Source organism: Pan troglodytes, chromosome 1, assembly GCF_028858775.2.
Source record: "Pan troglodytes isolate AG18354 chromosome 1, NHGRI_mPanTro3-v2.0_pri, whole genome shotgun sequence".
NCBI lineage: Eukaryota > Metazoa > Chordata > Mammalia > Primates > Hominidae > Pan > Pan troglodytes.
This window is the reverse complement of record NC_072398.2, coordinates 162,805,921-162,819,493: the sequence shown is the minus strand read 5'-3', so window position 1 is coordinate 162,819,493 and position 13,573 is coordinate 162,805,921. Positions and strand designations below refer to the sequence as shown.

Below are 13,573 nucleotides of genomic sequence, written 5' to 3'. Positions count from 1 at the left end.
TTGCAGAGAATTATCTTCCACATGTAAGAAAACATATTTCTAAGCATTGCAAAACTGGTTCCTTGCTGTATTCTGATGCATTATCATCTGGTTGAAGTCACATATCTGTCTATGGAACATGATGAGGACAAGGGAGAATGGTGCTCACATTAGGTTCTCTTCAAAGTGATGTGCAGTTAGAAAACATCCACTTACCCCTATTGCAGCCAAGGCTACTAGTGCTTAAATGCTATACCACTGAAAAAGTAAGTGGAGACATCAATATTTTTAAATAAATGAATCTGAAGTACCACCGAATATAGAAAAAAACCATATCTATTGTTCACCAGGTCGGAGAGTAGCTCTTTCCTCATCTAACTCAACACGTTCACCCTGAAGGATTTCATCTGCTCCTGGGATGCAAGTCACCCTCTCCAGTTCAGATTTCCCTCTTGATATTTGAATTTGCATGTTCACTTTTCACCAGTCTCTCCTCTTTCATGGTTTAGAAATGCAAACCACCAAATTTGGTCAACTCTACTAGGTATCTTTCAGATTTAGCCTCCTCTCCTCACTGATATGCCACTTGTTCAGGCCATCATTATCTCCAGCCTCCATGACTAAACCACCTGCCCTGTTCCTAATTTTCACACTTCCTGCTACAGAAATGATTTCTAAAACACTTTCAATGCCTTTATATTGTCTTCAGTGTGATATTAAAACTCCTTAAATGGCATAATTGGCTAAGATGTTATGTAGCAGCCTAGGTTCTAGTTCTGTGAACGTTCACTACCCCTTCTACCTAGGTTGGCCACTTCAAATACAGCCCCTCTCCTCTCTCCAGCCTTGGAAGATGAGTAAGAGCTCAGCTTTGGAGACAGACAGGCTGGGACCACAGCCCACCTTAGCTACTTGGTGCCTATGCAATGTTGGGAGTCACTAAATGTCTCTATCTGTAAGATGAGAATAATGGTAATGGTAATGCCCTTCTCCTATCACTGTGAGGAGTAAATGAGATAACGGGTGCCAAGCAGTCAGCACAGGCCTGGCATATAGTAAGCACTCAATCAATGCTGGCTACTATTTCTTTTTTTCTTTTCTTTTTTTGTTTTTTTTTTGTTTTTTTTTTTTTTGAGATGGAGTTTCGCTCTTGTTGCCCAGGCTGGAGCGCAATGGCACGATCTCCACTCACTGCAACCTTCGCCTCCTGGGTTCAAGTGATTCTTCTGCCTCAGCCTCCTGAGTAACTGGGATTACAAGCATGGGCCACCATGCCCGGCTAATTTTTTTGTATTTTTAGTAGAGACGGGGTTTCTCCATGTTGGTCAGGCTGGTCTTGAACTCCCAACCTCAGGTGATCCACCCGCCTCGGACTCCCAAAGTGTTGGGATTACAGGTGTGAGCCACCGCGCTCGGCCGCTGGCTGCTATTTCAAGGCTAGTACTCAAGGTTATCTACACCTGCTGTACTCAGGGTCCCCATAATCACACCAAATTTTATGAAGAGATGCCTCCTTTGAGATGGTGAATTACAAAAGGCTTCTTTATCTGGGCTGCAGACAGTGCTTGGCATCCCCGCTCGTGCCAGACTCCTACTCATCTTCTGGAATTCCCCCCAGATTTACTCTTGCCTTCTTTTACTCACCCAAACTCAATATGGCACCCCCCCCTTGCTCCCACAGTACCTTGTTCACCCAGCAATATGACACTTATGACACTTATTCTCCATGGTGCTTCTCCTGACTACTTATCCCCATCTCTCTCCCTACCCATCTCCTATTTAGGCTGGGTTCCTAAAAGCCAGGGACTGACTCAGTTTTGTTCACAGTTATATCACTCATGTCTTTGCACAATAGATATTCACTGAATATTTACCAAATTAATGATTATCATCCTTCTTTCTCCAAATAACTCTTACAAACCTAAATTTCCTGTCACTCTACCATCAAACAAGTGGTTTGCTCTATATTTTGGTGACATTCATACTTTCTTTCTCCATCGCCTGCCTTTTTACTTCTACTTCCCCCAAACCCCTGCACACACACCCCTGAAATCCCTGGTGCTAGATGGACCATCCAACTCTATTTTTGTTTCCACCAAATATTTTTGAGCACCTTCTGGTGTCCTCACACAAGATTGGATGTAAAGCCTAAAACCATAAAAACCCTAGAAGACAACCTAGGCAATACCATTCAGGACATAGGCATGGGCAAAGACTTCATGACTAAAACACCAAAAGCAATGGCAACAAAAGCCAAAATTGACAAATGGGATCTAATTAAACTAAACAGCTTCTGCACAGCAAAAGAAACTATCATCAGAGTAAATAGGCAACCTACAGAATGGGAGAAAATTTTTGCAGTCTATCCATCTGGCAAAGGGCTAATAACCAGAATCTACAAGGAATTTAAATTTACAAGAAAAAAAACAAAAAACCCCATCAAAAAGTGGGTGAAGGATATGAACAGCCACTTCTCAAAAGAAGACTCTAATGCAGCCAACAAACATGTGAAAAAAAGCTCATCATCACTGGTCATCAGAGAAATGCAAATCAAAACCACAGTGAGATACCATCTCATGCCAGTTAGAATGGTGATCATTGAAAAGTCAGGAGACAACAGATGCTGGAGAGGATGTGGAGAAATAGGAACACTTTTACACTGTTGGTAGGAGTGTAAATTAGTTCAACCATTGTAGAAGACAGTGTGGCGATTCCTCAAGGATCTAGAACCAGAAATACCATTTGAACCAGCAATCCCATTACTGGGTATATACCCAAAGGATTACAAATCATTCTACTATAAAGACACATGCACATGTATGTTTATTGTGGCACTATTCACAATAGCAAAGACTTGGAACCAACTCAAATGTCCAACAATGATAGACTGGATAAAGAAAATGTGCCACATATACACCATGGAATACTATGCAGCCATAAAAAAGATGAGTTCATGTCCTTTTTAGGGACATGGATGAAGCTGGAAACCATCATTCTCAGCAAACTAACACAAGAACAGAAAACCAAATACCACATGTTCTCACTCATAAGTGGGAGTTGAACAATGAGAACACATGGACACAGGGAGGGGAACATCACACCCGGGCCTGTTGAGGGGTGGGAGGATGGGGGAGGGATAGTATTAGGAGAAATACCTAATGTAGATGACGGGTTGATGGGTACAGCAAACCACCATGGCATATGTATACCTATGTAACAAACCTGCACATTCTGCACATGTATCCCAGAACTTAAAGTATAATTTAAAAAAAAATACTCAGAGAATTTCCAAATCCTATATATAAATAAATACAAATCTTATATAGAAATAGGATTTGGAACTATATACATGTATATAAACATAAAAATGTATGTTTATATATGTCTATAAAGAGTGAAACAATTAAACTTCTTCTATAAAAAAAAGAGTAGGGATAAAAAGGCATATAAGGCAAAGTCATTGCCCTCAAATTGTTTACAGTAAAGTGGTGAAGGCAGGTATATAAATAAGTATAATTCCATGCAGTTTGTACTGCATTAGAAGTATATATGAAGTATACAGTCAGCACAAAAAGATCAAGAGTTCTGAGTAGGTCAAGAATTGTAGCACAGAAGACACAATCTTCTGGCTCACCCTATTGAGAAGAGGTGATATTTACCAATGAATTGCAGAATAGGAGTTCACTAGGCAGCGAGATAGGAAAAGGCATTACAGGCAGAGGAAGCCCCATGTATAAAAAGTCACATAAGCACAAAATAGCAGGGTGCAGTCAGGGAAAGCAACTAATTCAATATGGCAGGGAATGTGAGAGGGACTGGAGGGAACAGGGAAGGCTAGAGAACAGGAAGGGTCTGATGACAAAGGGAAGAAGCTTGCCCTGAGTGCTGCAGCATTTTGATTAGAGGATGTTAAAGCAAAGGAGGAGATTCTGGCAGCTGTGCGGAAGACGGACTGGGATGGGGGGGCAGGTAGACAAAGAGACATCCTAAGGAAACTGAGGCCCACTGCTAACACAGTTCTCAGTGTGCTTAAGACGATTTAACCTTGTGGAAAATACTGCCAGGAGGATATTTTCTAAGGAATTTGTTTACCAAAGAATCTGAACCCAATGATGAACCAATCTTTCGCTAACAAAGCTAGAGAACTCAGAACCATCTAAGTTAGCAAGTGTTAAAACACTGGAAAGCAAATGTGGCAACAGCACTTTCCTATTTGACCATCATCAACATCCATGTGGAAAGAAAACAAACCTGACAGCCAAGTGAGGAAAACACACAGTGGGTTTCTTTGCTTTCTCTCCAGGACACTGTCAGTACACAGAGCATTTAGAATAGCTGATTTGATCGTTGTGAAAATCTACCTGCGTGCCCCTCTCTCTCTCTCTCTCTGAATGCAATTAGAGAAGAGAGCTTCATTCACACTGTGTCTAAAAATAGATGATGGCAGAGTTCACAGACTGACAGCTGCATTGTCATACAGTAACCAGGAAAGGAAAGGGATGGCTAATTTAACTTAACAACTTCCAAAACAAACAGTGCAGAGGGAGTCCAGGATAAAGAGAAAACACACAGGTCAGTTCTTCAAAGAGCTGGAAGAGGGATGGGGTCGCTCCATGGCAGTTTATTAGTCCTCCCAAAATCCTGACAAAACCAGCTAAGTATTTTGCCCAGATCTACCCAGAGTCCTTCAGACAAGAGCTCTGGCAGATGAACTGCTACAGAGATTCAGGCAATATTAGGCAGCAGGGCCAGGACTTTCCCTGCTGACTTCTTCATACATCCCCTGGACACAAGTAAGCTAAGAAGAGTCATGACGTTTTTCTAGGCAAGATAAATAAATGAGTTTTTTCCCCCTTTGCCATATCTAAATTATACTCTGCCTAGCCTGGGGCATTTAAAAAAAAGTTATCCAGGAAATAAACATGCATCATTAAGGGGCAGAAACCAGGTGTCTAAAAGAAGCAAACCATTTCTTTCCCTCCCTTCAGTCCTAAAATGTTTTCCGTTTTCCTCCTCAGTCTGCCTTGCCCAGGGAAGGGATTATGGTTGGGCTTCAAAAGAAACAAGGGAATAATGCCTGTGGACGGGTAGCAGATTCTCTCTGCAGCTCTCCCGCAGCTCCATGTTGGCTCTCAGCGCTGCTGCCAGCCAGCTAAATGTCAGATCATGGCACCCCAACATTCCCTCACTGCATACCTCCATCGCCCTGGTGACTAAGCTGTTTCAACAGCTGTGTTATTGCTGGAGTCAGGCCAGTGTTATTCACACGGAGTATTTGTTTCATACGGCTTATGTGGGGAATTATTGCACTCAGCTTTGGGGTTCTATTTGAAGATAAGGTCCTTCCCTTGATCAATCAGCCAGGACATTCCTCGAGTTGGGCTCCAGGAGACAGTGGGACAATATTCTACTGCCACCCGGGGTTCCAGATAATGGACAGATTCATAATACTATAAAGAAGGTGGATGAAGCATATGTGTGTGTGAGAGAATGGGAAGCATAATGGAAAACCATAACCCTTGGTGGAGCCGCGGAAGAACTCTGCTGCTCCTCCCTCATTAAAAGCCACCCACAACACAAGAGTGTTAAGCTGGACTCCCTTTCTGCTCTTCTTCTCCAGCCATCGCCCTCAGCCTTTCCCTTAAAATCATTTCTCTTTCCTTTCAGGTCATGCTAGCACTGTTGCGTTGGTCTCTACATGCATCACGCCACACACCTGCCCCGAATGCCATCTCCTCCCTCAGCCCTTGGCTTCTCCTATCTCATCAAATGGTTTATGACCATTGATGTTCCTATCATGTAGGAAGCAAGTTGGGCCTGTTGGCCTGGTGACCTCCTCCACTACTCCACATCCTCTTCTGAGTGTGAGTAAGATAAGGGCTGTGTTACTAACTGCTGAGTTAATCAACCCAAACTCCCTTATATGGAGGGACAACTGGGAAAAGGAAAAGGCATTACATCCATGAGCTTTATGTCCTGTAGGTGGAACTAATTTCTATTTCTAGCTCATTCTAGGCTGAGTCTCCATCAAAGAGGCCTACTGGCCTGTTCTCCCTCCAAAGTTCTTCTCACCAAGAGCAATCGGGCACCATTTTCTGATGCTGAAAAGATCTCAGAAATATGTTTTCTTATAAATGAAGTATTTTTAAAAGAAATAAAACAATGATTCCTAAGAGCTCACATTTTTTACTGCCTACTATGTGTAGACATTTTCACCCATGCAGATGCCAGCCAGATGGAAACCAGCACAGGCAATTTCAAAGTGAGGAAACTGAGGCCCATGGCCATGCTACCAACGTGAGAGGGAGGCAAAATGAGAACCCAGGTTTGCCTGACTCAGCAGCTCAAGTACTTTCCCCTTATGTCTCTCAGTCATGGGGGTAGGAAAGTTAGGAGACCCGCTTCTTGCTCTAAAAAGGCCACTATTTAGCCATACAATTTGAGTAAGTCACTTTACATAATGTATTATTTCATGAAATACTACAGTTGGATCATAGGCTTACTAAGATCCTTTCTAGTTCTAATATTTCATGAATGTAGAAATCTAAAACACCCCCAGCTGTTTACTGCCTTCTATATTAAGGCACTGAGGCCAAAACAAAGAACTATAAAACCATGCCTGTCCTCGGGGCACTTATAATGGAGTTTGAGTGACAAAGGATAACAACTTGAGTTTGACTAATGGAAGAGTTAAACAATTAACAAATACAAAAATACCAGAGAACCAGACTACAGGGCAGTGCTTGAGAAGTAACACCACATACCAGCATGACTATACAAGGAGAAAAGTAGATTTCAACAATGGTAACACCCCTAACCCGGAAAATACATTTGTGCTGCCAGCAGAAAGAAAAGAAGAGACAGAAAACGCTTGCAGGAAAAGCCAGCTACTAGAAGGGATCCCGTCTGTTTCACAGGAAAGCTTTGTTTCTGACAAGTTTCGTAAAGGAAAAAGTAGGCTAGAACAAGCTTTTTTATTTCCAACCCACCTTTTCTTCGTTCCCATGAATGAGGAGGGGATACAAATGAGAGCAGGCAGCCAGGGACAAAAATAATATGGCTGGTGGTTCCTGACCTCTTGGATTCCTGCCAACAGAGAAGCCTGAGAGGCAACATTTAATTGTGGAAAAACCAGCCTGGCTCTCCTCTTATCTTTTTCCTCTGTGACTTAAACCCACAATTACTGGCAACCCCTAGATTCCGAGTCACCCAGCTGGTGGTGGCAGCAATGGCTGTGTCTGTAGCTGAAAAGCAAAAGGGAGTCAGATTTTACCTGCCTCGGAAGCCAGCCCTGGGAGCACAGCCCTAACCCAGCTTGACGACTTCTCCCATTAAAAGGTTCACAGATGCCCTCCCGTTGGGAAAACCACCAAGTGAGAAGTCCAGATGGCAAAAAAAGAAACACGATTTTCAGCCGCTGTATAATTCAAAGGACAAGCTACGAGTCTCAAATCCTGAATTCCACATTTTATTTCAGCACTAGAGACGTGATGTTCAATTCCTTTTCTTAAGGAACAAACTCCAAATTTCTTAGCTGGTCATCAAGGCAACTCACCTACCAGCCCCTCTGTCTTTCAGCAGCTCATCTTTTTTCTCTAATATGGACACTTTTCTACAGCCCAACAAATGGGCTTACCGTCCTTTGCACATGTTATTTCAGAGCATTTCATGATAGAAAAATATGGTCTTAGTCCTCACTTTCTCACCTAGAAATCACTTTGAAGAAGTCACTTAACTTCCATAATTTCATACTTGTTTAAATTTAAAACTTTTTCTCCAGTAACAGCCTCACAGAGGACAGTAGAGATTTAACCTTGAACATCTAGCATTGAGCCTGCATAGGAGATGCATAATCAACGTTTCCTTCTCTATACCTAATGCCTTTGCTGAGTTACCTTCATCCAAAAGAATGTTCCCATTGCTAACTCTTGTCCTGATCTTTTCTTACCACTCTTCCACTCCAAGAGGTTGTCTCCCATACACCTCTGCTCCCATCTTAATATTCTTCCATTTCAAAATATTTTAATTTACATGTTGCTATGTTTATAGTCAAATATAATTAAATCATGCCTGTGGGCACATTCTCCTAAGGATGCTAAGAATTTTCCACATCTTCTATTTTAGGACTTTCTCCAATTGCTTCAGTGCTGATCAGCATGCATTTTTGTACTCATGGGGCGTACCCTCATCGGGATTCATAAACCTCTGAATTCCATGGGTGAGCTTCAGGGCTTCCATTGAAATATGAATACTAAATGTGCAAATGGGGTCTATACATATTTGTCTCCCAAGGTTAAAGTCCTTGACCTGAAGTTAATAACCACTGTCCGGAAGTAATGAAAGGCCTGTGGCTAACATCCACGGACGGGGTCCTTTTTCTGAACACTCAGCCCTGCCACCTATGCTTCTGGGCTTCTATGCTCTCTCTGGAACACAATTCCTCCTTTCTATTCAAGTCCAAGAATAATAACTACTCACTCTTATTTATTTATTTAGAGACAGAATCTCAACCAGGCAGGAGGGCAGTGGCGCAACCTTCTGGGCCCAAGCAGTCCTCCTATCTCAACCTCCCAAGCAGCTGGGACTACAGGGGCACACCACCACATCCTGATAATTTTTGTATTTTTTGTAGAGACAGGGTTTCACCATGTTGCTCAGGCTGGTCTCGAACTCCTGGGATCAAGCGATCTGCCCGCCTGGGCCTCCCAAAGTGCTGGGATTACAGGTGTGAGCCACTGCGCCCAGCCAACTATTCACTTATATTGAGCATTTACTATATGTATCCAGCACTTACTATGTAAAAGCCTCACATACACTATTGTAGTTTAATCCTTACAACAACCCTATAAAGGTAGTACTACTATTGTATTTTATAAGTGAGGAAAATGAAGTACAAGGAAGTTTCAAAAACTTCCTTGCCAAGGGTCGCATAATTTATAAGCAGCAGGCCAAACATTCATAATTTATGATTCAGCCCAAACACTCTGGCTTGAAGGTACTTAACCCAGTGCTGGAGTTGTCTCTCCAAGCTCTTTCACTTTCTAGAAAAAAATAAGACTGCCCTTGGACTGTTTCTTTGCCTTCACATTGTAAGTGATCACAGATTCCAACGTCTTTAAAACTCCACCTTTGACTCAATCAAAACATTTCCTTTTCCGTGAGTTAATCATTTCCCCTTCTATGTTTATGGACTCCTTTGGGTACTTAATGCACTGAACACACTGGTGTAATTTTTTAATTCTCTCTCCATGAATTAGACTGTGAGCTCCTAATTATTTTGAGTACACATGGAATATTTACTGTGCCTGGAATTGTGCTAAGGATATAACAATGAACAACACAGTGTCCCTGCCTTTAAATAATTCACTCTTAGGCCAGGAGTGGTGGCTTACGCCTGTAATCCCAGCACTTTGGGACTTTGGGAGGCCGAGGTGGGCAGATCACAAGGTCAGGAGTTTGAGACCAGCCTGACTAACATTGTGAAACCCCATCTCTACTAAAAGTACAAAATTAGCTGGGCGTGGTGGCACACGCCTGTAATCCCAGCTACTCAGGAGGCTGAGACGGGAGAATCACTTGAACCCGGGAGGCGGAGGTTGCGGTGAGCCAAGATCATGCCACTGCACTCCAGCCTAAGCAACAGATCGAGACTGCGTTTCAAAAAAAAAAAAAAGAAAAGAAAAGAGAAAACTAAACAAAAGAGGGTTATGATGGTTTCTGAAATTGTATTATGAAGAATAAGGACTTATCTTTATTTCTTAAATCCTGAGCAAAATGCTAGCATGTAGTACAAGTCCCAATAATGCCTATCGAATGAATGAATGAAATTGGGAAAGGGTTTTCAGATACTGAACTGCTAAACTGAAAGATCTACCATCCCATCATGAAACTCTTTGAGGTTATTTATACACTGACTCACCTAAAAACTGCTTCCTGTGTTGGTGTCTATGATACATTTTTTAATGTCAGACTAAAAATACACTTCCAGTACACCAACCCTGTCTGCCTACCTAAGGAGTAGAAATGAACACAAGGTCGCATGTAACAAAAGAAAAGAAAATTCACTCATTTCAACACTAAGCTCACCCTCTAACAAGAGCATCTGTCTTGACTGAGCACTATCTTCTAGAATGGTTTTCACTTGAGGGTCTCTGAAGTCATCTATTTACAAAGCCAAAGGATACCAATGAGATTTTTTATAAAGCCAGAGAATCTTAAGTGAGTCATGGACTCTCAACTTCAGACAGTTAGAGTAGATGGGACCTTAGGGGTCATCTAGTATAATTTCCCACTCAGAACAGGAAGCACTCCATAGCCCTGTCAATAGACTCACGGTGGGATCAAGGCACTGGAGTCCTAACATCATGTACACTCATAGCCTCTCGACTTCCCAGCTGGGAGACTGGCAAATCATGTAAACTCTGTCATCCTCAGTGTCCTCACTCTGCCAGATACAATTGTTCCGATGATCAGATGAAATAAACGTTGTCTTAATTAGCGAACATTTGTTTGCAAGTAACAGGACTTCACCCCCACTAACTTAACCAGAAATCAGCTGGAGGGATACAGCAGTGCTTTAGGAAAATCAAGGGCAGAAAATGCTGAGAAGCTGGAGGGTCTGAAACCAGGAATAGAAAGCTGTCAGGAGCAAAGTCAACTCTTATAGTCTATTGTAATTATACTAATAGTCTTCATCTCCATTTCGTCTTTGCATCTGGTCTTCCCACTCTGCCAGTCAACAATCACGGCTTCTCTGTGCACGTGTAGAATGATGACTGCCCAGGTGGTTCTCATGGCTTTTCAGTTTAAGTGCTAATAAAGGTAGATCTCGAATTACTGAAACGCAATTTCTTATAAGAGAGAATTTGATTATTTCCCCTTTGGCCAAGGGACCACTGCTAGTCTGATCAGTTATGGCTTGGGGACTGATCATATGGCCAGTTGCCCATTCAGTAGAGGTGGTGGAACATGCTGAGGGAGGGGGAAGTTAAGGCCAAGTTCAGGCCAAGCAAATGACTGGCAACAAAGACAAGCAACAGCATCTCTAGTGCGATGGTACTTTGCAAAGAAAGCACTGCCCCATGCCAGCTATCACTGTGGCCATCCTTATGATCCTCACCAACCATCTTCTGCTTGACCACTACCAGTAACAGGCTGCTCACTACTAGTAGAGGCAACCTTTTCATCGGCAAACAACTTCAGCTATTAGAACTCTTTTCCATGTGACAGCAACTTAAGATACTAAACTGAAATATTTGTAATCTTCTCCCAAGCCTTACCTTTAATGAAGGCATAATCTTGCTTGTTAGGTCAAGCCTGGGCTTTTCTTTCTAGTCAAAATATGAATAATGGGCAAAGCAAGATGTTGAGGAAAAGCTGAGTGTTGGGAGGGAAACTGAGGCAGGGCTTGCATAATGTCTTCGGGAATGTGTCTAGACTTGCTGGTTCCTTACTTCTAGCCCTCATAGGCTCCTAGGCTCCTATTCCCATTATCTCAAGTAGCAGAACATGTTCCATATAAATGCTAAACCATCACAGCTGTAGATCATGCGCCTGCTCTTTTGACCTCCACATTTTCACCACCTGTTTCTTTGTTGGATTACCAATAAATAGTGTGGGCTCCCAGAGCTCGGGGCCTTCGCAGCCTCTGTACACTAGTGATGGCCCCCTGGTGTCCCAACTTTCTCTCTCAAACTGTCTTTTTCTCAATCCTTTGACTCTGCTGGACTTTGTCACCCCCACAACCTTGTGTTGGGTCTGATCACTCCAACACAAGAGAGATAGATTCACTATGCAATTATTTTAGCAAACAACCTGGACCAATACAACAAAGCCAGAACCTTTTCTTCCTATAAAGAATTACTACTATCTCTCTACTAACACCATTACTAATAACTCACTAAAGCAAAAGAGGATCTGGAACTGTTTCTAGCATCAGTGTGTAGAAATAGGTAGGGTTGGGGAAAATGGTTTTTTCCAATGTAGAGTCCCTAGCACTTTTGCAAGCAGAATTCTGCCTTGCTCTCATTTAACTTCCTTTTGCTTAGAAAAATATAATCCAGAAAATAATCTTAATTTTTTTAAGTTAACCAAGATAAAGGTGTGAATTCCCCATAAAAGAACCTCACAATAGCTATGTTATGACCAGCTGGCATTTAAATACTGAAAGACCCAAAGTTAGAAGAGGAGGTGAAAACAAAAAAATACCTTCTATACATTGGGGGCACCATTATGGGATGTGCTGCTTCTGGCTTCTCTGCTCTTCACATTAGTCAATGATGTCACCAGGTTTTTATTTTAGTAATCAGGATATACTTGTATGGATGCAAAGAGAATATCCTCATTTATATTCTAAACTCAGAGCAAGAAATGAGACACGTGGGTGATCTGCAGCTGTGGCACTATAAACAGGGCCAGCCTACCACCTAGTCTAGATTCTAGACTGCACTTCATTCCCTGAAATACTGATTGGGAGATTTTAAAAAATTGAAAATATATCATTTTAGAAAGACCAGTGCATCTTCTGTGCAAGGATCTTAGAGTCCGCCGTTTGGTAGAAGGCTGACTCACCTGTATGGGGTGGTGCACGTGTTGTTAGGTACCATCTACCTATCTACACCACTGATGTACAACGAGGAGATCCTGCCCTGGCTCCAGCCAGCTGTGCCACCGTGGGCAAGTACCACAGAGTTCAAGCTTTCTCCAGCTGCTAAATTAAAGGATTAGTGCTTTAACTTGGGTCAACCACCCATTTGCAAACCTGACAAGAACCACAAACACTCTTACTTCAAAAATGCATATAAGCAAATACCACTGAAATTTAATGTAGAGTATCAAGGGGTTCTCTTAGCCCTTACACTCCAGTCTAAACTGCTTGGTTGATGATTATTAGACCAGCAGCCCTCTAGTATTCCTTTCAGCACTCCAAGCTAAAATAAAACAGCTGATGTTTAGTAACAATTTCTGCAAATTATTCAACACCATAGAAGACTGTTTTGTTAAGACTAGAGACTAATCTAACACAATCTACTCAACAATGTTAAATTGACCAGTAACCAATAGATGACTAGAAGAAAGTGTATGTAACTAGGTATACCAAACTATAAATACTAATTTTAAAATCTTGGAAAAGTTTTGGAGGAGCCCTACTGTTTCTGAATTGGAATTTTTCATTTGCAAATACTTAACAAAACCCACCAAGCCAGATAGAGCTCTATAGCGATATCTATGGAGGAGCCTTATAATGATGTTGTCCAAGTAATGTGCTTACCAATAATCACACTCAAAGCCAAAGGTTCCCATGCTCCTGCCAATATAAACATGCTCACAATGGTCAATTCCAAAGGAAGAGCTGTCAAGATGTGCCTGAAGATTTCCTCAAAGGGAGAGATAATTCATGAGCAAACAAACATCATGTCCCTAATCTTCTCTATCCTGGGGTAAACAAAATATAGTTTTCTCCCATGATTTCAGTTGCTTTCTATACCAAGTCAGTAAGTAAAACTGATTCATACTGGTAACTTCCAGGTTCCAGCCTTGGTTTGAAGGGGCACACAATTCAATAAGAATAAAGGAGACTGGCCATGTAAGCCCA

General features: G+C 42.0%; 1 protein-coding gene across 5 annotated transcripts in view; it reads right to left on the bottom strand.

Annotated features, from left to right (window-relative positions):
• The window catches only part of WLS (Wnt ligand secretion mediator), a 134,353-nt gene that overhangs the window by 70,607 nt on the left and 50,173 nt on the right, over positions 1–13,573 (bottom strand). The window lies entirely within an intron of this gene.